Source organism: Hyperolius riggenbachi, chromosome 4, assembly GCF_040937935.1.
Source record: "Hyperolius riggenbachi isolate aHypRig1 chromosome 4, aHypRig1.pri, whole genome shotgun sequence".
In the NCBI taxonomy this organism is placed as follows: Eukaryota; Metazoa; Chordata; class Amphibia; order Anura; family Hyperoliidae; genus Hyperolius; species Hyperolius riggenbachi.
This window is the reverse complement of record NC_090649.1, coordinates 41542486-41566764: the sequence shown is the minus strand read 5'-3', so window position 1 is coordinate 41566764 and position 24279 is coordinate 41542486. Positions and strand designations below refer to the sequence as shown.

The window sequence follows — 24279 nt, the reverse complement described above, 5'->3', positions numbered from 1 at the left end:
AACAAACTTAAGTCAAATGAAAGCAACCACTTTTTTTGCTTGCCGGGACTGAAAGGCTTTTTGGTTTGTAACTTTTGTTGGGAAGTACCTCATCTAAAAACAAGTTAAGGGAAAGAGCAACTTCCTTTTTTTCAATCCTCTCAGCTAAATCTCAGGCCGTGTGCAGAGTGCCCTCCTCATACTGCTATGTGAGCACCTTTGGAGTGCAAAGCCTAATACACACCATACCAATGCCTGTCAGATAGATGGGTCGAACAGATGATTTCCGGCAGGTCCGATCTGATTTCCGATCGTTTTTCTGATGGATTTGCATAGTAGTGATCGGAAATCCGAACGGAAATCCGATCGTGTCTGTCGGAAAGGATCTATCGGCCCATCTATCTGATGGGGAATTGCATGGTGTGCACCAGGCATACGAGAATGAGTATCTTTCAGGTGGTTGTTCCTTGTCAAGTGATTGATTGTAAGTCTCTCCTTGACAAAAGGACTGGAGTAAAGCCAACGGAAATCTGGGAAAAGCAGATAAGAAAAGTAGTATAGGAAAGATGAGTAAGATTGTAAGAAGGAGTGTTTTTCTCTTTCTTGGGGTGGTGAAGCACTTTTGCTGAAAAGTTGTTAAAAGAGGTTGTGTGAGTAAAAGTGAAGGGGAAAGCTGAGATGACATTTTCGTTTGTTAGCAAAGGGAGTGGGGAGTGGCATGTGAAAGAGGAAGTGATGGCCTGGTGATGGTTTGTAATCGTTTTGGAGGAGCTCTGCCTAGTAGAAAGTAAAAGGAGAAGCTTTGATCACCCAACGTGGGGCTCGAACCCACGACCCTGAGATTAAGAGTCTCATGCTCTACCGACTGAGCTAGCCGGGCTTGCTTGCTTGAGCTGAAATGTCAAAAATTGCAAAATGGCGCCAGCCTCACCTTTGCCATCCGCACAGAAGAAGGCAATCTTGTATGGCCTGATTTGGCTGGCCACGTTTTTCAGCACCTGCAACAGGGCAAGGCATTGGTGGTTCAGTGGTAGAATTCTCGCCTGCCACGCGGGAGGCCTGGGTTTGATTCCCGGCCAATGCAAATGCTAGGATTTTGGCACACCTCCACACTTTGCACTTCACAAGCTTAAGACATCTCTGCAGGCCAGAAGCCATTTAACCTCCCCGGCATTCAATTCCCAGGATTTCTTTGCAAAAAGTGATAAAATGTATTTTTAAAACTTTTTTTTTTCCTGTAACTTGCCAAACTGTGTCAAGCAAGGGTCTAGTATACAGTGCAGAAGAGTATTGATGTGTATGCACGTTTATACTGTTCACAGCATGTTTTTATGGATGGACATTTCTGTCCATACCGCTGAGGAGGTTAAGGACATTTGCAAGAGTCACCGTGGCACTTGGCCACAGTGCTGGCTGACAGTCGAGAAGAGGGACCCTAGTACCCAGCAAACATGACTCTAAGACACACAAGTTAAAGCAGCCTTGGGACACTTGCGTGCCCAAAGGCCTTGCATGTCTTCTAGCAGTGCCAGTGACGTGCAGCATCTCTCCCTCTCCAGTACTCACCTATTAGGCTTCTTTTTAACTGTCTAGAAAAGCCTCGGAAATGCCAAGTCAGCAGCATCTGCTCATCTGGTGTTGTTTTACAACTTTTTGCCTTGTTGTCTTTGCACTCTACTCAGGGCCTTGCTCAAATTTGGAGCGTTCTCTCTAGGCCCTCATTCATTCTACTTTTGTCCTGAGTTTTCTCACAGTAGATGTTGAGATGTTGTGTCAGCTTACCTACAACTTGCTTTCCCAGCACCTAGCAATTAAGAAAACATACTAAAAGTACAGAAAAAAAAGTAGTAACAAACTTAAGTCAAATGAAAGCAACCACTTTTTTTGCTTGCCGGGACTGAAAGGCTTTTTGGTTTGTAACTTTTGTTGGGAAGTACCTCATCTAAAAACAAGTTAAGGGAAAGAGCAACTTCCTTTTTTTCAATCCTCTCAGCTAAATCTCAGGCCGTGTGCAGAGTGCCCTCCTCATACTGCTATGTGAGCACCTTTGGAGTGCAAAGCCTAATACACACCATACCAATGCCTGTCAGATAGATGGGTCGAACAGATGATTTCCGGCAGGTCCGATCTGATTTCCGATCGTTTTTCTGATGGATTTGCATAGTAGTGATCGGAAATCCGAACGGAAATCCGATCGTGTCTGTCGGAAAGGATCTATCGGCCCATCTATCTGATGGGGAATTGCATGGTGTGCACCAGGCATACGAGAATGAGTATCTTTCAGGTGGTTGTTCCTTGTCAAGTGATTGATTGTAAGTCTCTCCTTGACAAAAGGACTGGAGTAAAGCCAACGGAAATCTGGGAAAAGCAGATAAGAAAAGTAGTATAGGAAAGATGAGTAAGATTGTAAGAAGGAGTGTTTTTCTCTTTCTTGGGGTGGTGAAGCACTTTTGCTGAAAAGTTGTTAAAAGAGGTTGTGTGAGTAAAAGTGAAGGGGAAAGCTGAGATGACATTTTCGTTTGTTAGCAAAGGGAGTGGGGAGTGGCATGTGAAAGAGGAAGTGATGGCCTGGTGATGGTTTGTAATCGTTTTGGAGGAGCTCTGCCTAGTAGAAAGTAAAAGGAGAAGCTTTGATCGCCCAACGTGGGGCTCGAACCCACGACCCTGAGATTAAGAGTCTCATGCTCTACCGACTGAGCTAGCCGGGCTTGCTTGCTTGAGCTGAAATGTCAAAAATTGCAAAATGGCGCCAGCCTCACCTTTGCCATCCGCACAGAAGAAGGCAATCTTGTATGGCCTGATTTGGCTGGCCACGTTTTTCAGCACCGAGCAACAGAGCAAGGCATTGGTGGTTCAGTGGTAGAATTCTCGCCTGCCACGCGGGAGGCCCGGGTTCGATTCCCGGCCAATGCAAATGCTAGGATTTTGGCACACCTCCACACTTTGCACTTCTCAAGCTTAAGACATCTCTGCAGGCCAGAAGCCATTTAAGGACATTTGCAAGAGTCACCGTGGCACTTGGCCACAGTGCTGGCTGACAGTCGAGAAGAGGGACCCTAGTACCCAGCAAACATGACTCTAAGACACACAAGTTAAAGCAGCCTTGGGACACTTGCGTGCCCAAAGGCCTTGCATGTCTTCTAGCAGTGCCAGTGACGTGCAGCATCTCTCCCTCTCCAGTACTCACCTATTAGGCTTCTTTTTAACTGTCTAGAAAAGCCTCGGAAATGCCAAGTCAGCAGCATCTGCTCATCTGGTGTTGTTTTACAACTTTTTGCCTTGTTGTCTTTGCACTCTACTCAGGGCCTTGCTCAAATTTGGAGCGTTCTCTCTAGGCCCTCATTCATTCTACTTTTGTCCTGAGTTTTCTCACAGTAGATGTTGAGATGTTGTGTCAGCTTACCTACAACTTGCTTTCCCAGCACCTAGCAATTAAGAAAACATACTAAAAGTACAGAAAAAAAAGTAGTAACAAACTTAAGTCAAATGAAAGCAACCACTTTTTTTGCTTGCCGGGACTGAAAGGCTTTTTGGTTTGTAACTTTTGTTGGGAAGTACCTCATCTAAAAACAAGTTAAGGGAAAGAGCAACTTCCTTTTTTTCAATCCTCTCAGCTAAATCTCAGGCCGTGTGCAGAGTGCCCTCCTCATACTGCTATGTGAGCACCTTTGGAGTGCAAAGCCTAATACACACCATACCAATGCCTGTCAGATAGATGGGTCGAACAGATGATTTCCGGCAGGTCCGATCTGATTTCCGATCGTTTTTCTGATGGATTTGCATAGTAGTGATCGGAAATCCGAACGGAAATCCGATCGTGTCTGTCGGAAAGGATCTATCGGCCCATCTATCTGATGGGGAATTGCATGGTGTGCACCAGGCATACGAGAATGAGTATCTTTCAGGTGGTTGTTCCTTGTCAAGTGATTGATTGTAAGTCTCTCCTTGACAAAAGGACTGGAGTAAAGCCAACGGAAATCTGGGAAAAGCAGATAAGAAAAGTAGTATAGGAAAGATGAGTAAGATTGTAAGAAGGAGTGTTTTTCTCTTTCTTGGGGTGGTGAAGCACTTTTGCTGAAAAGTTGTTAAAAGAGGTTGTGTGAGTAAAAGTGAAGGGGAAAGCTGAGATGACATTTTCGTTTGTTAGCAAAGGGAGTGGGGAGTGGCATGTGAAAGAGGAAGTGATGGCCTGGTGATGGTTTGTAATCGTTTTGGAGGAGCTCTGCCTAGTAGAAAGTAAAAGGAGAAGCTTTGATCGCCCAACGTGGGGCTCGAACCCACGACCCTGAGATTAAGAGTCTCATGCTCTACCGACTGAGCTAGCCGGGCTTGCTTGCTTGAGCTGAAATGTCAAAAATTGCAAAATGGCGCCAGCCTCACCTTTGCCATCCGCACAGAAGAAGGCAATCTTGTATGGCCTGATTTGGCTGGCCACGTTTTTCAGCACCGAGCAACAGAGCAAGGCATTGGTGGTTCAGTGGTAGAATTCTCGCCTGCCACGCGGGAGGCCCGGGTTCGATTCCCGGCCAATGCAAATGCTAGGATTTTGGCACACCTCCACACTTTGCACTTCTCAAGCTTAAGACATCTCTGCAGGCCAGAAGCCATTTAAGGACATTTGCAAGAGTCACCGTGGCACTTGGCCACAGTGCTGGCTGACAGTCGAGAAGAGGGACCCTAGTACCCAGCAAACATGACTCTAAGACACACAAGTTAAAGCAGCCTTGGGACACTTGCGTGCCCAAAGGCCTTGCATGTCTTCTAGCAGTGCCAGTGACGTGCAGCATCTCTCCCTCTCCAGTACTCACCTATTAGGCTTCTTTTTAACTGTCTAGAAAAGCCTCGGAAATGCCAAGTCAGCAGCATCTGCTCATCTGGTGTTGTTTTACAACTTTTTGCCTTGTTGTCTTTGCACTCTACTCAGGGCCTTGCTCAAATTTGGAGCGTTCTCTCTAGGCCCTCATTCATTCTACTTTTGTCCTGAGTTTTCTCACAGTAGATGTTGAGATGTTGTGTCAGCTTACCTACAACTTGCTTTCCCAGCACCTAGCAATTAAGAAAACATACTAAAAGTACAGAAAAAAAAGTAGTAACAAACTTAAGTCAAATGAAAGCAACCACTTTTTTTGCTTGCCGGGACTGAAAGGCTTTTTGGTTTGTAACTTTTGTTGGGAAGTACCTCATCTAAAAACAAGTTAAGGGAAAGAGCAACTTCCTTTTTTTCAATCCTCTCAGCTAAATCTCAGGCCGTGTGCAGAGTGCCCTCCTCATACTGCTATGTGAGCACCTTTGGAGTGCAAAGCCTAATACACACCATACCAATGCCTGTCAGATAGATGGGTCGAACAGATGATTTCCGGCAGGTCCGATCTGATTTCCGATCGTTTTTCTGATGGATTTGCATAGTAGTGATCGGAAATCCGAACGGAAATCCGATCGTGTCTGTCGGAAAGGATCTATCGGCCCATCTATCTGATGGGGAATTGCATGGTGTGCACCAGGCATACGAGAATGAGTATCTTTCAGGTGGTTGTTCCTTGTCAAGTGATTGATTGTAAGTCTCTCCTTGACAAAAGGACTGGAGTAAAGCCAACGGAAATCTGGGAAAAGCAGATAAGAAAAGTAGTATAGGAAAGATGAGTAAGATTGTAAGAAGGAGTGTTTTTCTCTTTCTTGGGGTGGTGAAGCACTTTTGCTGAAAAGTTGTTAAAAGAGGTTGTGTGAGTAAAAGTGAAGGGGAAAGCTGAGATGACATTTTCGTTTGTTAGCAAAGGGAGTGGGGAGTGGCATGTGAAAGAGGAAGTGATGGCCTGGTGATGGTTTGTAATCGTTTTGGAGGAGCTCTGCCTAGTAGAAAGTAAAAGGAGAAGCTTTGATCGCCCAACGTGGGGCTCGACCCCACGACCCTGAGATTAAGAGTCTCATGCTCTACCGACTGAGCTAGCCGGGCTTGCTTGCTTGAGCTGAAATGTCAAAAATTGCAAAATGGCGCCAGCCTCACCTTTGCCATCCGCACAGAAGAAGGCAATCTTGTATGGCCTGATTTGGCTGGCCACGTTTTTCAGCACCGAGCAACAGGGCAAGGCATTGGTGGTTCAGTGGTAGAATTCTCGCCTGCCACGTGGGAGGCCCGGGGTCGATTCCCGGCCAATGCAAATGCTAGGATTTTGGCACACCTCCACACTTTGCACTTCTCAAGCTTAAGACATCTCTGCAGGCCAGAAGCCATTTAAGGACATTTGCAAGAGTCACCGTGGCACTTGGCCACAGTGCTGGCTGACAGTCGAGAAGAGGGACCCTAGTACCCAGCAAACATGACTCTAAGACACACAAGTTAAAGCAGCCTTGGGACACTTGCGTGCCCAAAGGCCTTGCATGTCTTCTAGCAGTGCCAGTGACGTGCAGCATCTCTCCCTCTCCAGTACTCACCTATTAGGCTTCTTTTTAACTGTCTAGAAAAGCCTCGGAAATGCCAAGTCAGCAGCATCTGCTCATCTGGTGTTGTTTTACAACTTTTTGCCTTGTTGTCTTTGCACTCTACTCAGGGCCTTGCTCAAATTTGGAGCGTTCTCTCTAGGCCCTCATTCATTCTACTTTTGTCCTGAGTTTTCTCACAGTAGATGTTGAGATGTTGTGTCAGCTTACCTACAACTTGCTTTCCCAGCACCTAGCAATTAAGAAAACATACTAAAAGTACAGAAAAAAAAGTAGTAACAAACTTAAGTCAAATGAAAGCAACCACTTTTTTTGCTTGCCGGGACTGAAAGGCTTTTTGGTTTGTAACTTTTGTTGGGAAGTACCTCATCTAAAAACAAGTTAAGGGAAAGAGCAACTTCCTTTTTTTCAATCCTCTCAGCTAAATCTCAGGCCGTGTGCAGAGTGCCCTCCTCATACTGCTATGTGAGCACCTTTGGAGTGCAAAGCCTAATACACACCATACCAATGCCTGTCAGATAGATGGGTCGAACAGATGATTTCCGGCAGGTCCGATCTGATTTCCGATCGTTTTTCTGATGGATTTGCATAGTAGTGATCGGAAATCCGAACGGAAATCCGATCGTGTCTGTCGGAAAGGATCTATCGGCCCATCTATCTGATGGGGAATTGCATGGTGTGCACCAGGCATACGAGAATGAGTATCTTTCAGGTGGTTGTTCCTTGTCAAGTGATTGATTGTAAGTCTCTCCTTGACAAAAGGACTGGAGTAAAGCCAACGGAAATCTGGGAAAAGCAGATAAGAAAAGTAGTATAGGAAAGATGAGTAAGATTGTAAGAAGGAGTGTTTTTCTCTTTCTTGGGGTGGTGAAGCACTTTTGCTGAAAAGTTGTTAAAAGAGGTTGTGTGAGTAAAAGTGAAGGGGAAAGCTGAGATGACATTTTCGTTTGTTAGCAAAGGGAGTGGGGAGTGGCATGTGAAAGAGGAAGTGATGGCCTGGTGATGGTTTGTAATCGTTTTGGAGGAGCTCTGCCTAGTAGAAAGTAAAAGGAGAAGCTTTGATCGCCCAACGTGGGGCTCAAACCCACGACCCTGAGATTAAGAGTCTCATGCTCTACCGACTGAGCTAGCCGGGCTTGCTTGCTTGAGCTGAAATGTCAAAAATCGCAAAATGGCGCCAGCCTCACCTTTGCCATCCGCACAGAAGAAGGCAATCTTGTATGGCCTGATTTGGCTGGCCACGTTTTTCAGCACCGAGCAACAGGGCAAGGCATTGGTGGTTCAGTGGTAGAATTCTCGCCTGCCACGTGGGAGGCCCGGGGTCGATTCCCGGCCAATGCAAATGCTAGGATTTTGGCACACCTCCACACTTTGCACTTCTCAAGCTTAAGACATCTCTGCAGGCCAGAAGCCATTTAAGGACATTTGCAAGAGTCACCGTGGCACTTGGCCACAGTGCTGGCTGACAGTCGAGAAGAGGGACCCTAGTACCCAGCAAACATGACTCTAAGACACACAAGTTAAAGCAGCCTTGGGACACTTGCGTGCCCAAAGGCCTTGCATGTCTTCTAGCAGTGCCAGTGACGTGCAGCATCTCTCCCTCTCCAGTACTCACCTATTAGGCTTCTTTTTAACTGTCTAGAAAAGCCTCGGAAATGCCAAGTCAGCAGCATCTGCTCATCTGGTGTTGTTTTACAACTTTTTGCCTTGTTGTCTTTGCACTCTACTCAGGGCCTTGCTCAAATTTGGAGCGTTCTCTCTAGGCCCTCATTCATTCTACTTTTGTCCTGAGTTTTCTCACAGTAGATGTTGAGATGTTGTGTCAGCTTACCTACAACTTGCTTTCCCAGCACCTAGCAATTAAGAAAACATACTAAAAGTACAGAAAAAAAAGTAGTAACAAACTTAAGTCAAATGAAAGCAACCACTTTTTTTGCTTGCCGGGACTGAAAGGCTTTTTGGTTTGTAACTTTTGTTGGGAAGTACCTCATCTAAAAACAAGTTAAGGGAAAGAGCAACTTCCTTTTTTTCAATCCTCTCAGCTAAATCTCAGGCCGTGTGCAGAGTGCCCTCCTCATACTGCTATGTGAGCACCTTTGGAGTGCAAAGCCTAATACACACCATACCAATGCCTGTCAGATAGATGGGTCGAACAGATGATTTCCGGCAGGTCCGATCTGATTTCCGATCGTTTTTCTGATGGATTTGCATAGTAGTGATCGGAAATCCGAACGGAAATCCGATCGTGTCTGTCGGAAAGGATCTATCGGCCCATCTATCTGATGGGGAATTGCATGGTGTGCACCAGGCATACGAGAATGAGTATCTTTCAGGTGGTTGTTCCTTGTCAAGTGATTGATTGTAAGTCTCTCCTTGACAAAAGGACTGGAGTAAAGCCAACGGAAATCTGGGAAAAGCAGATAAGAAAAGTAGTATAGGAAAGATGAGTAAGATTGTAAGAAGGAGTGTTTTTCTCTTTCTTGGGGTGGTGAAGCACTTTTGCTGAAAAGTTGTTAAAAGAGGTTGTGTGAGTAAAAGTGAAGGGGAAAGCTGAGATGACATTTTCGTTTGTTAGCAAAGGGAGTGGGGAGTGGCATGTGAAAGAGGAAGTGATGGCCTGGTGATGGTTTGTAATCGTTTTGGAGGAGCTCTGCCTAGTAGAAAGTAAAAGGAGAAGCTTTGATCGCCCAACGTGGGGCTCGAACCCACGACCCTGAGATTAAGAGTCTCATGCTCTACCGACTGAGCTAGCTGGGCTTGCTTGCTTGAGCTGAAATGGCAAAAATTGCAAAATGGCGCCAGCCTCACCTTTGCCATCCGCACAGAAGAAGGCAATCTTGTATGGCCTGATTTGGCTGGCCACGTTTTTCAGCACCGAGCAACAGGGCAAGGCATTGGTGGTTCAGTGGTAGAATTCTCGCCTGCCACGCGGGAGGCCCGGGTTCGATTCCCGGCCAATGCAAATGCTTGGATTTTGGCACACCTCCACACTTTGCACTTCTCAAGCTTAAGACATCTCTGCAGGCCAGAAGCCATTTAAGGACATTTGCAAGAGTCACCGTGGCACTTGGCCACAGTGCTGGCTGACAGTCGAGAAGAGGGACCCTAGTACCCAGCAAACATGACTCTAAGACACACAAGTTAAAGCAGCCTTGGGACACTTGCGTGCCCAAAGGCCTTGCATGTCTTCTAGCAGTGCCAGTGACGTGCAGCATCTCTCCCTCTCCAGTACTCACCTATTAGGCTTCTTTTTAACTGTCTAGAAAAGCCTCGGAAATGCCAAGTCAGCAGCATCTGCTCATCTGGTGTTGTTTTACAACTTTTTGCCTTGTTGTCTTTGCACTCTACTCAGGGCCTTGCTCAAATTTGGAGCGTTCTCTCTAGGCCCTCATTCATTCTACTTTTGTCCTGAGTTTTCTCACAGTAGATGTTGAGATGTTGTGTCAGCTTACCTACAACTTGCTTTCCCAGCACCTAGCAATTAAGAAAACATACTAAAAGTACAGAAAAAAAAGTAGTAACAAACTTAAGTCAAATGAAAGCAACCACTTTTTTTGCTTGCCGGGACTGAAAGGCTTTTTGGTTTGTAACTTTTGTTGGGAAGTACCTCATCTAAAAACAAGTTAAGGGAAAGAGCAACTTCCTTTTTTTCAATCCTCTCAGCTAAATCTCAGGCCGTGTGCAGAGTGCCCTCCTCATACTGCTATGTGAGCACCTTTGGAGTGCAAAGCCTAATACACACCATACCAATGCCTGTCAGATAGATGGGTCGAACAGATGATTTCCGGCAGGTCCGATCTGATTTCCGATCGTTTTTCTGATGGATTTGCATAGTAGTGATCGGAAATCCGAACGGAAATCCGATCGTGTCTGTCGGAAAGGATCTATCGGCCCATCTATCTGATGGGGAATTGCATGGTGTGCACCAGGCATACGAGAATGAGTATCTTTCAGGTGGTTGTTCCTTGTCAAGTGATTGATTGTAAGTCTCTCCTTGACAAAAGGACTGGAGTAAAGCCAACGGAAATCTGGGAAAAGCAGATAAGAAAAGTAGTATAGGAAAGATGAGTAAGATTGTAAGAAGGAGTGTTTTTCTCTTTCTTGGGGTGGTGAAGCACTTTTGCTGAAAAGTTGTTAAAAGAGGTTGTGTGAGTAAAAGTGAAGGGGAAAGCTGAGATGACATTTTCGTTTGTTAGCAAAGGGAGTGGGGAGTGGCATGTGAAAGAGGAAGTGATGGCCTGGTGATGGTTTGTAATCGTTTTGGAGGAGCTCTGCCTAGTAGAAAGTAAAAGGAGAAGCTTTGATCACCCAACGTGGGGCTCGAACCCACGACCCTGAGATTAAGAGTCTCATGCTCTACCGACTGAGCTAGCCGGGCTTGCTTGCTTGAGCTGAAATGTCAAAAATTGCAAAATGGCGCCAGCCTCACCTTTGCCATCCGCACAGAAGAAGGCAATCTTGTATGGCCTGATTTGGCTGGCCACGTTTTTCAGCACCGAGCAACAGGGCAAGGCATTGGTGGTTCAGTGGTAGAATTCTCACCTGCCACGCGGGAGGCCCGGGTTCGATTCCCGGCCAATGCAAATGCTAGGATTTTGGCACACCTCCACACTTTGCACTTCTCAAGCTTAAGACATCTCTGCAGGCCAGAAGCCATTTAAGGACATTTGCAAGAGTCACCGTGGCACTTGGCCACAGTGCTGGCTGACAGTCGAGAAGAGGGACCCTAGTACCCAGCAAACATGACTCTAAGACACACAAGTTAAAGCAGCCTTGGGACACTTGCGTGCCCAAAGGCCTTGCATGTCTTCTAGCAGTGCCAGTGACGTGCAGCATCTCTCCCTCTCCAGTACTCACCTATTAGGCTTCTTTTTAACTGTCTAGAAAAGCCTCGGAAATGCCAAGTCAGCAGCATCTGCTCATCTGGTGTTGTTTTACAACTTTTTGCCTTGTTGTCTTTGCACTCTACTCAGGGCCTTGCTCAAATTTGGAGCGTTCTCTCTAGGCCCTCATTCATTCTACTTTTGTCCTGAGTTTTCTCACAGTAGATGTTGAGATGTTGTGTCAGCTTACCTACAACTTGCTTTCCCAGCACCTAGCAATTAAGAAAACATACTAAAAGTACAGAAAAAAAAGTAGTAACAAACTTAAGTCAAATGAAAGCAACCACTTTTTTTGCTTGCCGGGACTGAAAGGCTTTTTGGTTTGTAACTTTTGTTGGGAAGTACCTCATCTAAAAACAAGTTAAGGGAAAGAGCAACTTCCTTTTTTTCAATCCTCTCAGCTAAATCTCAGGCCGTGTGCAGAGTGCCCTCCTCATACTGCTATGTGAGCACCTTTGGAGTGCAAAGCCTAATACACACCATACCAATGCCTGTCAGATAGATGGGTCGAACAGATGATTTCCGGCAGGTCCGATCTGATTTCCGATCGTTTTTCTGATGGATTTGCATAGTAGTGATCGGAAATCCGAACGGAAATCCGATCGTGTCTGTCGGAAAGGATCTATCGGCCCATCTATCTGATGGGGAATTGCATGGTGTGCACCAGGCATACGAGAATGAGTATCTTTCAGGTGGTTGTTCCTTGTCAAGTGATTGATTGTAAGTCTCTCCTTGACAAAAGGACTGGAGTAAAGCCAACGGAAATCTGGGAAAAGCAGATAAGAAAAGTAGTATAGGAAAGATGAGTAAGATTGTAAGAAGGAGTGTTTTTCTCTTTCTTGGGGTGGTGAAGCACTTTTGCTGAAAAGTTGTTAAAAGAGGTTGTGTGAGTAAAAGTGAAGGGGAAAGCTGAGATGACATTTTCGTTTGTTAGCAAAGGGAGTGGGGAGTGGCATGTGAAAGAGGAAGTGATGGCCTGGTGATGGTTTGTAATCGTTTTGGAGGAGCTCTGCCTAGTAGAAAGTAAAAGGAGAAGCTTTGATCGCCCAACGTGGGGCTCGAACCCACAAGCCTGAGATTAAGAGTCTCATGCTCTACCGACTGAGCTAGCCGGGCTTGCTTGCTTGAGCTGAAATGTCAAAAATTGCAAAATGGCGCCAGCCTCACCTTTGCCATCCGCACAGAAGAAGGCAATCTTGTATGGCCTGATTTGGCTGGCCACGTTTTTCAGCACCGAGCAACAGGGCAAGGCATTGGTGGTTCAGTGGTAGAATTCTCGCCTGCCACGCGGGAGGCCTGGGTTCGATTCCCGGCCAATGCAAATGCTAGGATTTTGGCACACCTCCACACTTTGCACTTCTCAAGCTTAAGACATCTCTGCAGGCCAGAAGCCATTTAAGGACATTTGCAAGAGTCACCGTGGCACTTGGCCACAGTGCTGGCTGACAGTCGAGAAGAGGGACCCTAGTACCCAGCAAACATGACTCTAAGACACACAAGTTAAAGCAGCCTTGGGACACTTGCGTGCCCAAAGGCCTTGCATGTCTTCTAGCAGTGCCAGTGACGTGCAGCATCTCTCCCTCTCCAGTACTCACCTATTAGGCTTCTTTTTAACTGTCTAGAAAAGCCTCGGAAATGCCAAGTCAGCAGCATCTGCTCATCTGGTGTTGTTTTACAACTTTTTGCCTTGTTGTCTTTGCACTCTACTCAGGGCCTTGCTCAAATTTGGAGCGTTCTCTCTAGGCCCTCATTCATTCTACTTTTGTCCTGAGTTTTCTCACAGTAGATGTTGAGATGTTGTGTCAGCTTACCTACAACTTGCTTTCCCAGCACCTAGCAATTAAGAAAACATACTAAAAGTACAGAAAAAAAAGTAGTAACAAACTTAAGTCAAATGAAAGCAACCACTTTTTTTGCTTGCCGGGACTGAAAGGCTTTTTGGTTTGTAACTTTTGTTGGGAAGTACCTCATCTAAAAACAAGTTAAGGGAAAGAGCAACTTCCTTTTTTTCAATCCTCTCAGCTAAATCTCAGGCCGTGTGCAGAGTGCCCTCCTCATACTGCTATGTGAGCACCTTTGGAGTGCAAAGCCTAATACACACCATACCAATGCCTGTCAGATAGATGGGTCGAACAGATGATTTCCGGCAGGTCCGATCTGATTTCCGATCGTTTTTCTGATGGATTTGCATAGTAGTGATCGGAAATCCGAACGGAAATCCGATCGTGTCTGTCGGAAAGGATCTATCGGCCCATCTATCTGATGGGGAATTGCATGGTGTGCACCAGGCATACGAGAATGAGTATCTTTCAGGTGGTTGTTCCTTGTCAAGTGATTGATTGTAAGTCTCTCCTTGACAAAAGGACTGGAGTAAAGCCAACGGAAATCTGGGAAAAGCAGATAAGAAAAGTAGTATAGGAAAGATGAGTAAGATTGTAAGAAGGAGTGTTTTTCTCTTTCTTGGGGTGGTGAAGCACTTTTGCTGAAAAGTTGTTAAAAGAGGTTGTGTGAGTAAAAGTGAAGGGGAAAGCTGAGATGACATTTTCGTTTGTTAGCAAAGGGAGTGGGGAGTGGCATGTGAAAGAGGAAGTGATGGCCTGGTGATGGTTTGTAATCGTTTTGGAGGAGCTCTGCCTAGTAGAAAGTAAAAGGAGAAGCTTTGATCGCCCAACGTGGGGCTCGAACCCACGAGCCTGAGATTAAGAGTCTCATGCTCTACCGACTGAGCTAGCCGGGCTTGCTTGCTTGAGCTGAAATGTCAAAAATTGCAAAATGGCGCCAGCCTCACCTTTGCCATCCGCACAGAAGAAGGCAATCTTGTATGGCCTGATTTGGCTGGCCACGTTTTTCAGCACCGAGCAACAGGGCAAGGCATTGGTGGTTCAGTGGTAGAATTCTCGCCTGCCACGCGGGAGGCCCGGGTTCGATTCCCGGCCAATGCAAATGCTAGGATTTTGGCACACCTCCACACTTTGCACTTCTCAAGCTTAAGACATCTCTGCAGGCCAGAAGCCATTTAAGGACATTTGCAAGAGTCACCGTGGCACTTGGCCACAGTGCTGGCTGACAGTCGAGAAGAGGGACCCTAGTACCCAGCAAACATGACTCTAAGACACACAAGTTAAAGCAGCCTTGGGACACTTGCGTGCCCAAAGGCCTTGCATGTCTTCTAGCAGTGCCAGTGACGTGCAGCATCTCTCCCTCTCCAGTACTCACCTATTAGGCTTCTTTTTAACTGTCTAGAAAAGCCTCGGAAATGCCAAGTCAGCAGCATCTGCTCATCTGGTGTTGTTTTACAACTTTTTGCCTTGTTGTCTTTGCACTCTACTCAGGGCCTTGCTCAAATTTGGAGCGTTCTCTCTAGGCCCTCATTCATTCTACTTTTGTCCTGAGTTTTCTCACAGTAGATGTTGAGATGTTGTGTCAGCTTACCTACAACTTGCTTTCCCAGCACCTAGCAATTAAGAAAACATACTAAAAGTACAGAAAAAAAAGTAGTAACAAACTTAAGTCAAATGAAAGCAACCACTTTTTTTGCTTGCCGGGACTGAAAGGCTTTTTGGTTTGTAACTTTTGTTGGGAAGTACCTCATCTAAAAACAAGTTAAGGGAAAGAGCAACTTCCTTTTTTTCAATCCTCTCAGCTAAATCTCAGGCCGTGTGCAGAGTGCCCTCCTCATACTGCTATGTGAGCACCTTTGGAGTGCAAAACCTAATACACACCATACCAATGCCTGTCAGATAGATGGTTCGAACAGATGATTTCCGGCAGGTCCGATCTGATTTCCGATCATTTTTCTGATGGATTTGCATAGTAGTGATCGGAAATCCGAACGGAAATCCGATCGTGTCTGTCGGAAAGGATCTATCGGCCCATCTATCTGATGGGGAATTGCATGGTGTGCACCAGGCATACGAGAATGAGTATCTTTCAGGTGGTTGTTCCTTGTCAAGTGATTGATTGTAAGTCTCTCCTTGACAAAAGGACTGGAGTAAAGCCAACGGAAATCTGGGAAAAGCAGATAAGAAAAGTAGTATAGGAAAGATGAGTAAGATTGTAAGAAGGAGTGTTTTTCTCTTTCTTGGGGTGGTGAAGCACTTTTGCTGAAAAGTTGTTAAAAGAGGTTGTGTGAGTAAAAGTGAAGGGGAAAGCTGAGATGACATTTTCGTTTGTTAGCAAAGGGAGTGGGGAGTGGCATGTGAAAGAGGAAGTGATGGCCTGGTGATGGTTTGTAATCGTTTTGGAGGAGCTCTGCCTAGTAGAAAGTAAAAGGAGAAGCTTTGATCACCCAACGTGGGGCTCGAACCCACGACCCTGAGATTAAGAGTCTCATGCTCTACCGACTGAGCTAGCCGGGCTTGCTTGCTTGAGCTGAAATGTCAAAAATTGCAAAATGGCGCCAGCCTCACCTTTGCCATCCGCACAGAAGAAGGCAATCTTGTATGGCCTGATTTGGCTGGCCACGTTTTTCAGCACCGAGCAACAGGGCAAGGCATTGGTGGTTCAGTGGTAGAATTCTCACCTGCCACGCGGGAGGCCTGGGTTTGATTCCCGGCCAATGCAAATGCTAGGATTTTGGCACACCTCCACACTTTGCACTTCTCAAGCTTAAGACATCTCTGCAGGCCAGAAGCCATTTAACCTCCCCGGCGTTCAATTCCCAGGATTTCTTTGCAAAAAGTGGTAAAATGTATTTTTAAAACTTTTTTTTTTCCTGTAACTTGCCAAACTGTGTCAAGCAAGGGTCTAGTATACAGTGCAGAAGAGTATTGATGTGTATGCACGTTTATACTGTTCACAGCATGTTTTTATGGATGGACATTTCTGTCCATACCGCTGAGGAGGTTAAGGACATTTGCAAGAGTCACCGTGGCACTTGGCCACAGTGCTGGCTGACAGTCGAGAAGAGGGACCCTAGTACCCAGCAAACATGACTCTAAGACACACAAGTTAAAGCAGCCTTGGGACACTTGCGTGCCCAAAGGCCTTGCATGTCTTCTAGCAGTGCCAGTGACGTGCAGCATCTCTCCCTCTCCAGTACTCACCTATTAGGCTTCTTTTTAACTGTCTAGAAAAGCCTCGGAAATGCCAAGTCAGCAGCATCTGCTCATCTGGTGTTGTTTTACAACTTTTTGCCTTGTTGTCTTTGCACTCTACTCAGGGCCTTGCTCAAATTTGGAGCGTTCTCTCTAGGCCCTCATTCATTCTACTTTTGTCCTGAGTTTTCTCACAGTAGATGTTGAGATGTTGTGTCAGCTTACCTACAACTTGCTTTCCCAGCACCTAGCAATTAAGAAAACATACTAAAAGTACAGAAAAAAAAGTAGTAACAAACTTAAGTCAAATGAAAGCAACCACTTTTTTTGCTTGCCGGGACTGAAAGGCTTTTTGGTTTGTAACTTTTGTTGGGAAGTACCTCATCTAAAAACAAGTTAAGGGAAAGAGCAACTTCCTTTTTTTCAATCCTCTCAGCTAAATCTCAGGCCGTGTGCAGAGTGCCCTCCTCATACTGCTATGTGAGCACCTTTGGAGTGCAAAGCCTAATACACACCATACCAATGCCTGTCAGATAGATGGGTCGAACAGATGATTTCCGGCAGGTCCGATCTGATTTCCGATCGTTTTTCTGATGGATTTGCATAGTAGTGATCGGAAATCCGAACGGAAATCCGATCGTGTCTGTCGGAAAGGATCTATCGGCCCATCTATCTGATGGGGAATTGCATGGTGTGCACCAGGCATACGAGAATGAGTATCTTTCAGGTGGTTGTTCCTTGTCAAGTGATTGATTGTAAGTCTCTCCTTGACAAAAGGACTGGAGTAAAGCCAACGGAAATCTGGGAAAAGCAGATAAGAAAAGTAGTATAGGAAAGGTGAGTAAGATTGTAAGAAGGAGTGTTTTTCTCTTTCTTGGGGTGGTGAAGCACTTTTGCTGAAAAGTTGTTAAAAGAGGTTGTGTGAGTAAAAGTGAAGGGGAAAGCTGAGATGACATTTTCGTTTGTTAGCAAAGGGAGTGGGGAGTGGCATGTGAAAGAGGAAGTGATGGCCTGGTGATGGTTTGTAATCGTTTTGGAGGAGCTCTGCCTAGTAGAAAGTAAAAGGAGAAGCTTTGATCGCCCAACGTGGGGCTCGAACCCACGACCCTGAGATTAAGAGTCTCATGCTCTACCGACTGAGCTAGCCGGGCTTGCTTGCTTGAGCTGAAATGTCAAAAATTGCAAAATGGCGCCAGCCTCACCTTTGCCATCCGCACAGAAGAAGGCAATCTTGTATGGCCTGATTTGGCTGGCCACGTTTTTCAGCACCGAGCAACAGGGCAAGGCATTGGTGGTTCAGTGGTAGAATTCTCGCCTGCCACGCGGGAGGCCCGGGTTCGATTCCCGGCCAATGCAAATGCTAGGATTTTGGCACACCTCCACACTTTGCACTTCTCAAGCTTAAGACATCTCTGCAGGCCAGAAGCCATTTAAGGACATTTGCAAGAGTCACCGTGGCACTTGGCCACAGTGCTGGCTGACAGTCGAGAAGAGGGACCCTAGTACCCAGCAAACATGACTCTAAGACACACAAGTTAAAGCAGCCTTGGGACACTTGCGTGCCCAAAGGCCTTGCATGTCTTCTAGCAGTGCCAGTGACGTGCAGCATCTCTCCCTCTCCAGTACTCACCTATTAGGCTTCTTTTTAACTGTCTAGAAAAGCCTCGGAAATGCCAAGTCAGCAGCATCTGCTCATCTGGTGTTGTTTTACAACTTTTTGCCTTGTTGTCTTTGCACTCTACTCAGGGCCTTGCTCAAATTTGGAGCGTTCTCTCTAGGCCCTCATTCATTCTACTTTTGTCCTGAGTTTTCTCACAGTAGATGTTGAGATGTTGTGTCAGCTTACCTACAACTTGCTTTCCCAGCACCTAGCAATTAAGAAAACATACTAAAAGTACAGAAAAAAAAGTAGTAACAAACTTAATCAAATGAAAGCAACCACTTTTTTTGCTTGCCGGGACTGAAAGGCTTTTTGGTTTGTAACTTTTGTTGGGAAGTACCTCATCTAAAAACAAGTTAAGGGAAAGAGCAACTTCCTTTTTTTCAATCCTCTCAGCTAAATCTCAGGCCGTGTGCAGAGTGCCCTCCTCATACTGCTATGTGAGCACCTTTGGAGTGCAAAGCCTAATACACACCATACCAATGCCTGTCAGATAGATGGGTCGAACAGATGATTTCCGGCAGGTCCGATCTGATTTCCGATCGTTTTTCTGATGGATTTGCATAGTAGTGATCGGAAATCCGAACGGAAATCCGATCGTGTCTGTCGGAAAGGATCTATCGGCCCATCTATCTGATGGGGAATTGCATGGTGTGCACCAGGCATACGAGAATGAGTATCTTTCAGGTGGTTGTTCCTTGTCAAGTGATTGATTGTAAGTCTCTCCTTGACAAAAGGACTGGAGTAAAGCCAACGGAAATCTGGGAAAAGCAGATAAGAAAAGTAGTATAGGAAAGATGAGTAAGATTGTAAGAAGGAGTGTTTTTCTCTTTCTTGGGGTGGTGAAGCACTTTTGCTGAAAAGTTGTTAAAAGAGGTTGTGTGAGTAAAAGTGAAGGGGAAAGCTGAGATGACATTTTCGTTTGTTAGCAAAGGGAGTGGGGAGTGGCATGTGAAAGAGGAAGTGATGGCCTGGTGATGGTTTGTAATCGTTTTGGAGGAGCTCTGCCTAGTAGAAAGTAAAAGGAGAAGCTTTGATCACCCAACGTGGGGCTCGAACCCACGACCCTGAGATTAAGAGTCTCATGCTCTACCAACTGAGCTAGCCGGGCTTGCTTGCTTGAGCTGAAATGTCAAAAATTGCAAAATGGCGCCAGCCTCACCTTTGCCATCCGCACAGAAGAAGGCAATCTTGTATGGCCTGATTTGGCTGGCCACGTTTTTCAGCACCGAGCAACAGGGCAAGGCATTGGTGGTTCAGTGGTAGAATTCTCGCCTGCCACGCGGGAGGCCTGGGTTTGATTCCCGGCCAATGCAAATGCTAGGATTTTGGCACACCTCCACACTTTGCACTTCTCAAGCTTAAGACATCTCTGCAGGCCAGAAGCCATTTAAGGACATTTGCAAGAGTCACCGTGGCACTTGGCCACAGTGCTGGCTGACAGTCGAGAAGAGGGACCCTAGTACCCAGCAAACATGACTCTAAGACACACAAGTTAAAGCAGCCTTGGGACACTTGCGTGCCCAAAGGCCTTGCATGTCTTCTAGCAGTGCCAGTGACGTGCAGCATCTCTCCCTCTCCAGTACTCACCTATTAGGCTTCTTTTTAACTGTCTAGAAAAGCCTCGGAAATGCCAAGTCAGCAGCATCTGCTCATCTGGTGTTGTTTTACAACTTTTTGCCTTGTTGTCTTTGCACTCTACTCAGGGCCTTGCTCAAATTTGGAGCGTTCTCTCTAGGCCCTCATTCATTCTACTTTTGTCCTGAGTTTTCTCACAGTAGATGTTGAGATGTTGTGTCAGCTTACCTACAACTTGCTTTCCCAGCACCTAGCAATTAAGAAAACATACTAAAAGTACAGAAAAAAAAGTAGTAACAAACTTAAGTCAAATGAAAGCAACCACTTTTTTTGCTTGCCGGGACTGAAAGGCTTTTTGGTTTGTAACTTTTGTTGGGAAGTACCTCATCTAAAAACAAGTTAAGGGAAAGAGCAACTTCCTTTTTTTCAATCCTCTCAGCTAAATCTCAGGCCGTGTGCAGAGTGCCCTCCTCATACTGCTATGTGAGCACCTTTGGAGTGCAAAGCCTAATACACACCATACCAATGCCTGTCAGATAGATGGGTCGAACAGATGATTTCCGGCAGGTCCGATCTGATTTCCGATCATTTTTCTGATGGATTTGCATAGTAGTGATCGGAAATCCGAACGGAAATCCGATCGTGTCTGTCGGAAAGGATCTATCGGCCCATCTATCTGATGGGGAATTGCATGGTGTGCACCAGGCATACGAGAATGAGTATCTTTCAGGTGGTTGTTCCTTGTCAAGTGATTGATTGTAAGTCTCTCCTTGACAAAAGGACTGGAGTAAAGCCAACGGAAATCTGGGAAAAGCAGATAAGAAAAGTAGTATAGGAAAGATGAGTAAGATTGTAAGAAGGAGTGTTTTTCTCTTTCTTGGGGTGGTGAAGCACTTTTGCTGAAAAGTTGTTAAAAGAGGTTGTGTGAGTAAAAGTGAAGGGGAAAGCTGAGATGACATTTTCGTTTGTTAGCAAAGGGAGTGGGGAGTGGCATGTGAAAGAGGAAGTGATGGCCTGGTGATGGTTTGTAATCGTTTTGGAGGAGCTCTGCCTAGTAGAAAGTAAAAGGAGAAGCTTTGATCGCCCAACGTGGGGCTCGAACCCACGACCCTGAGATTAAGAGTCTCATGCTCTACCGACTGAGCTAGCCGGGCTTGCTTGCTTGAGCTGAAATGTCAAAAATTGCAAAATGGCGCCAGCCTCACCTTTGCCATCCGCACAGAAGAAGGCAATCTTGTATGGCCTGATTTGGCTGGCCACGTTTTTCAGCACCGAGCAACAGGGCAAGGCATTGGTGGTTCAGTGGTAGAATTCTCGCCTGCCACGCGGGAGGCCCGGGTTCGATTCCCGGCCAATGCAAATGCTAGGATTTTGGCACACCTCCACACTTTGCACTTCTCAAGCTTAAGACATCTCTGCAGGCCAGAAGCCATTTAAGGACATTTGCAAGAGTCACCGTGGCACTTGGCCACAGTGCTGGCTGACAGTCGAGAAGAGGGACCCTAGTACCCAGCAAACATGACTCTAAGACACACAAGTTAAAGCAGCCTTGGGACACTTGCGTGCCCAAAGGCCTTGCATGTCTTCTAGCAGTGCCAGTGACGTGCAGCATCTCTCCCTCTCCAGTACTCACCTATTAGGCTTCTTTTTAACTGTCTAGAAAAGCCTCGGAAATGCCAAGTCAGCAGCATCTGCTCATCTGGTGTTGTTTTACAACTTTTTGCCTTGTTGTCTTTGCACTCTACTCAGGGCCTTGCTCAAATTTGGAGCGTTCTCTCTAGGCCCTCATTCATTCTACTTTTGTCCTGAGTTTTCTCACAGTAGATGTTGAGATGTTGTGTCAGCTTACCTACAACTTGCTTTCCCAGCACCTAGCAATTAAGAAAACATACTAAAAGTACAGAAAAAAAAGTAGTAACAAACTTAAGTCAAATGAAAGCAACCACTTTTTTTGCTTGCCAGGACTGAAAGGCTTTTTGGTTTGTAACTTTTGTTGGGAAGTACCTCATCTAAAAACAAGTTAAGGGAAAGAGCAACTTCCTTTTTTTCAATCCTCTCAGCTAAATCTCAGGCCGTGTGCAGAGTGCCCTCCTCATACTGCTATGTGAGCACCTTTGGAGTGCAAAGCCTAATACACACCATACCAATGCCTGTCAGATAGATGGGTCGAACAGATGATTTCCGGCAGGTCCGATCTGATTTCAGATCGTTTTTCTGATGGATTTGCATAGTAGTGATCGGAAATCCGAACGGAAATCCGATCGTGTCTGTCGGAAAGGATCTATCGGCCCATCTATCTGATGGGGAATTGCATGGTGTGCACCAGGCATACGAGAATGAGTATCTTTCAGGTGGTTGTTCCTTGTCAAGTGATTGATTGTAAGTCTCTCCTTGACAAAAGGACTGGAGTAAAGCCAACGGAAATCTGGGAAAAGCAGATAAGAAAAGTAGTATAGGAAAGATGAGTAAGATTGTAAGAAGGAGTGTTTTTCTCTTTCTTGGGGTGGTGAAGCACTTTTGCTGAAAAGTTGTTAAAAGAGGTTGTGTGAGTAAAAGTGAAGGGGAAAGCTGAGATGACATTTTCGTTTGTTAGCAAAGGGAGTGGGGAGTGGCATGTGAAAGAGGAAGTGATGGCCTGGTGATGGTTTGTAATCGTTTTGGAGGAGCTCTGCCTAGTAGAAAGTAAAAGGAGAAGCTTTGATCACCCAACGTGGGGCTCGAACCCACGACCCTGAGATTAAGAGTCTCATGCTCTACCGACTGAGCTAGCCGGGCTTGCTTGCTTGAGCTGAAATGTCAAAAATTGCAAAATGGCGCCAGCCTCACCTTTGCCATCCGCACAGAAGAAGGCAATCTTGTATGGCCTGATTTGGCTGGCCACGTTTTTCAGCACCGAGCAACAGGGCAAGGCATTGGTGGTTCAGTGGTAGAATTCTCGCCTGCCACGCGGGAGGCCTGGGTTTGATTCCCGGCCAATGCAAATGCTAGGATTTTGGCACACCTCCACACTTTGCACTTCTCAAGCTTAAGACATCTCTGCAGGCCAGAAGCCATTTAAGGACATTTGCAAGAGTCACCGTGGCACTTGGCCACAGTGCTGGCTGACAGTCGAGAAGAGGGACCCTAGTACCCAGCAAACATGACTCTAAGACACACAAGTTAAAGCAGCCTTGGGACACTTGCGTGCCCAAAGGCCTTGCATGTCTTCTAGCAGTGCCAGTGACGTGCAGCATCTCTCCCTCTCCAGTACTCACCTATTAGGCTTCTTTTTAACTGTCTAGAAAAGCCTCGGAAATGCCAAGTCAGCAGCATCTGCTCATCTGGTGTTGTTTTACAACTTTTTGCCTTGTTGTCTTTGCACTCTACTCAGGGCCTTGCTCAAATTTGGAGCGTTCTCTCTAGGCCCTCATTCATTCTACTTTTGTCCTGAGTTTTCTCACAGTAGATGTTGAGATGTTGTGTCAGCTTACCTACAACTTGCTTTCCCAGCACCTAGCAATTAAGAAAACATACTAAAAGTACAGAAAAAAAAGTAGTAACAAACTTAAGTCAAATGAAAGCAACCACTTTTTTTGCTTGCCGGGACTGAAAGGCTTTTTGGTTTGTAACTTTTGTTGGGAAGTACCTCATCTAAAAACAAGTTAAGGGAAAGAGCAACTTCCTTTTTTTCAATCCTCTCAGCTAAATCTCAGGCCGTGTGCAGAGTGCCCTCCTCATACTGCTATGTGAGCACCTTTGGAGTGCAAAGCCTAATACACACCATACCAATGCCTGTCAGATAGATGGGTCGAACAGATGATTTCCGGCAGGTCCGATCTGATTTCCGATCGTTTTTCTGATGGATTTGCATAGTAGTGATCGGAAATCCGAACGGAAATCCGATCGTGTCTGTCGGAAAGGATCTATCGGCCCATCTATCTGATGGGGAATTGCATGGTGTGCACCAGGCATACGAGAATGAGTATCTTTCAGGTGGTTGTTCCTTGTCAAGTGATTGATTGTAAGTCTCTCCTTGACAAAAGGACTGGAGTAAAGCCAACGGAAATCTGGGAAAAGCAGATAAGAAAAGTAGTATAGGAAAGATGAGTAAGATTGTAAGAAGGAGTGTTTTTCTCTTTCTTGGGGTGGTGAAGCACTTTTGCTGAAAAGTTGTTAAAAGAGGTTGTGTGAGTAAAAGTGAAGGGGAAAGCTGAGATGACATTTTCGTTTGTTAGCAAAGGGAGTGGGGAGTGGCATGTGAAAGAGGAAGTGATGGCCTGGTGATGGTTTGTAATCGTTTTGGAGGAGCTCTGCCTAGTAGAAAGTAAAAGGAGAAGCTTTGATCGCCCAACGTGGGGCTCGAACCCACGAGCCTGAGATTAAGAGTCTCATGCTCTACCGACTGAGCTAGCCGGGCTTGCTTGCTTGAGCTGAAATGTCAAAAATTGCAAAATGGCGCCAGCCTCACCTTTGCCATCCGCACAGAAGAAGGCAATCTTGTATGGCCTGATTTGGCTGGCCACGTTTTTCAGCACCGAGCAACAGGGCAAGGCATTGGTGGTTCAGTGGTAGAATTCTCGCCTGCCACGCGGGAGGCCCGGGTTCGATTCCCGGCCAATGCAAATGCTAGGATTTTGGCACACCTCCACACTTTGCACTTCTCAAGCTTAAGACATCTCTGCAGGCCAGAAGCCATTTAAGGACATTTGCAAGAGTCACCGTGGCACTT

At 46.0% G+C, this 24279-nt stretch overlaps 14 non-coding genes across 14 annotated transcripts; 8 read left to right on the top strand and 6 right to left on the bottom strand.

Moving 5' to 3' along the window:
• Window positions 1–2614: 2614 nt before the first annotated feature.
• TRNAK-CUU (transfer RNA lysine (anticodon CUU)) lies at window positions 2615–2687 on the bottom strand. Its single transcript has one exon. It is a non-coding gene; the product is annotated as a tRNA-Lys (tRNA).
• Window positions 2688–2821: 134 nt separating this feature from the next.
• Window positions 2822–2892, top strand: TRNAG-GCC (transfer RNA glycine (anticodon GCC)). The gene has a single exon. It is a non-coding gene; the product is annotated as a tRNA-Gly (tRNA).
• Window positions 2893–4235: 1343 nt separating this feature from the next.
• On the bottom strand, window positions 4236–4308 carry TRNAK-CUU (transfer RNA lysine (anticodon CUU)). The gene has a single exon. It is a non-coding gene; the product is annotated as a tRNA-Lys (tRNA).
• A 134-nt stretch (window positions 4309–4442) lies between these two features.
• On the top strand, window positions 4443–4513 carry TRNAG-GCC (transfer RNA glycine (anticodon GCC)). The gene has a single exon. It is a non-coding gene; the product is annotated as a tRNA-Gly (tRNA).
• Window positions 4514–9098: 4585 nt separating this feature from the next.
• TRNAK-CUU (transfer RNA lysine (anticodon CUU)) lies at window positions 9099–9171 on the bottom strand. The gene has a single exon. It is a non-coding gene; the product is annotated as a tRNA-Lys (tRNA).
• A 134-nt stretch (window positions 9172–9305) lies between these two features.
• Window positions 9306–9376, top strand: TRNAG-GCC (transfer RNA glycine (anticodon GCC)). Its single transcript has one exon. It is a non-coding gene; the product is annotated as a tRNA-Gly (tRNA).
• Window positions 9377–12547: 3171 nt separating this feature from the next.
• TRNAG-GCC (transfer RNA glycine (anticodon GCC)) lies at window positions 12548–12618 on the top strand. The gene has a single exon. It is a non-coding gene; the product is annotated as a tRNA-Gly (tRNA).
• A 1550-nt stretch (window positions 12619–14168) lies between these two features.
• On the top strand, window positions 14169–14239 carry TRNAG-GCC (transfer RNA glycine (anticodon GCC)). The gene has a single exon. It is a non-coding gene; the product is annotated as a tRNA-Gly (tRNA).
• A 3172-nt stretch (window positions 14240–17411) lies between these two features.
• TRNAK-CUU (transfer RNA lysine (anticodon CUU)) lies at window positions 17412–17484 on the bottom strand. The gene has a single exon. It is a non-coding gene; the product is annotated as a tRNA-Lys (tRNA).
• Window positions 17485–17618: 134 nt separating this feature from the next.
• Window positions 17619–17689, top strand: TRNAG-GCC (transfer RNA glycine (anticodon GCC)). Its single transcript has one exon. It is a non-coding gene; the product is annotated as a tRNA-Gly (tRNA).
• Window positions 17690–19031: 1342 nt separating this feature from the next.
• Window positions 19032–19104, bottom strand: TRNAK-CUU (transfer RNA lysine (anticodon CUU)). The gene has a single exon. It is a non-coding gene; the product is annotated as a tRNA-Lys (tRNA).
• Window positions 19105–20652: 1548 nt separating this feature from the next.
• TRNAK-CUU (transfer RNA lysine (anticodon CUU)) lies at window positions 20653–20725 on the bottom strand. The gene has a single exon. It is a non-coding gene; the product is annotated as a tRNA-Lys (tRNA).
• A 134-nt stretch (window positions 20726–20859) lies between these two features.
• On the top strand, window positions 20860–20930 carry TRNAG-GCC (transfer RNA glycine (anticodon GCC)). The gene has a single exon. It is a non-coding gene; the product is annotated as a tRNA-Gly (tRNA).
• Window positions 20931–24101: 3171 nt separating this feature from the next.
• TRNAG-GCC (transfer RNA glycine (anticodon GCC)) lies at window positions 24102–24172 on the top strand. Its single transcript has one exon. It is a non-coding gene; the product is annotated as a tRNA-Gly (tRNA).
• Window positions 24173–24279: the final 107 nt, after the last annotated feature.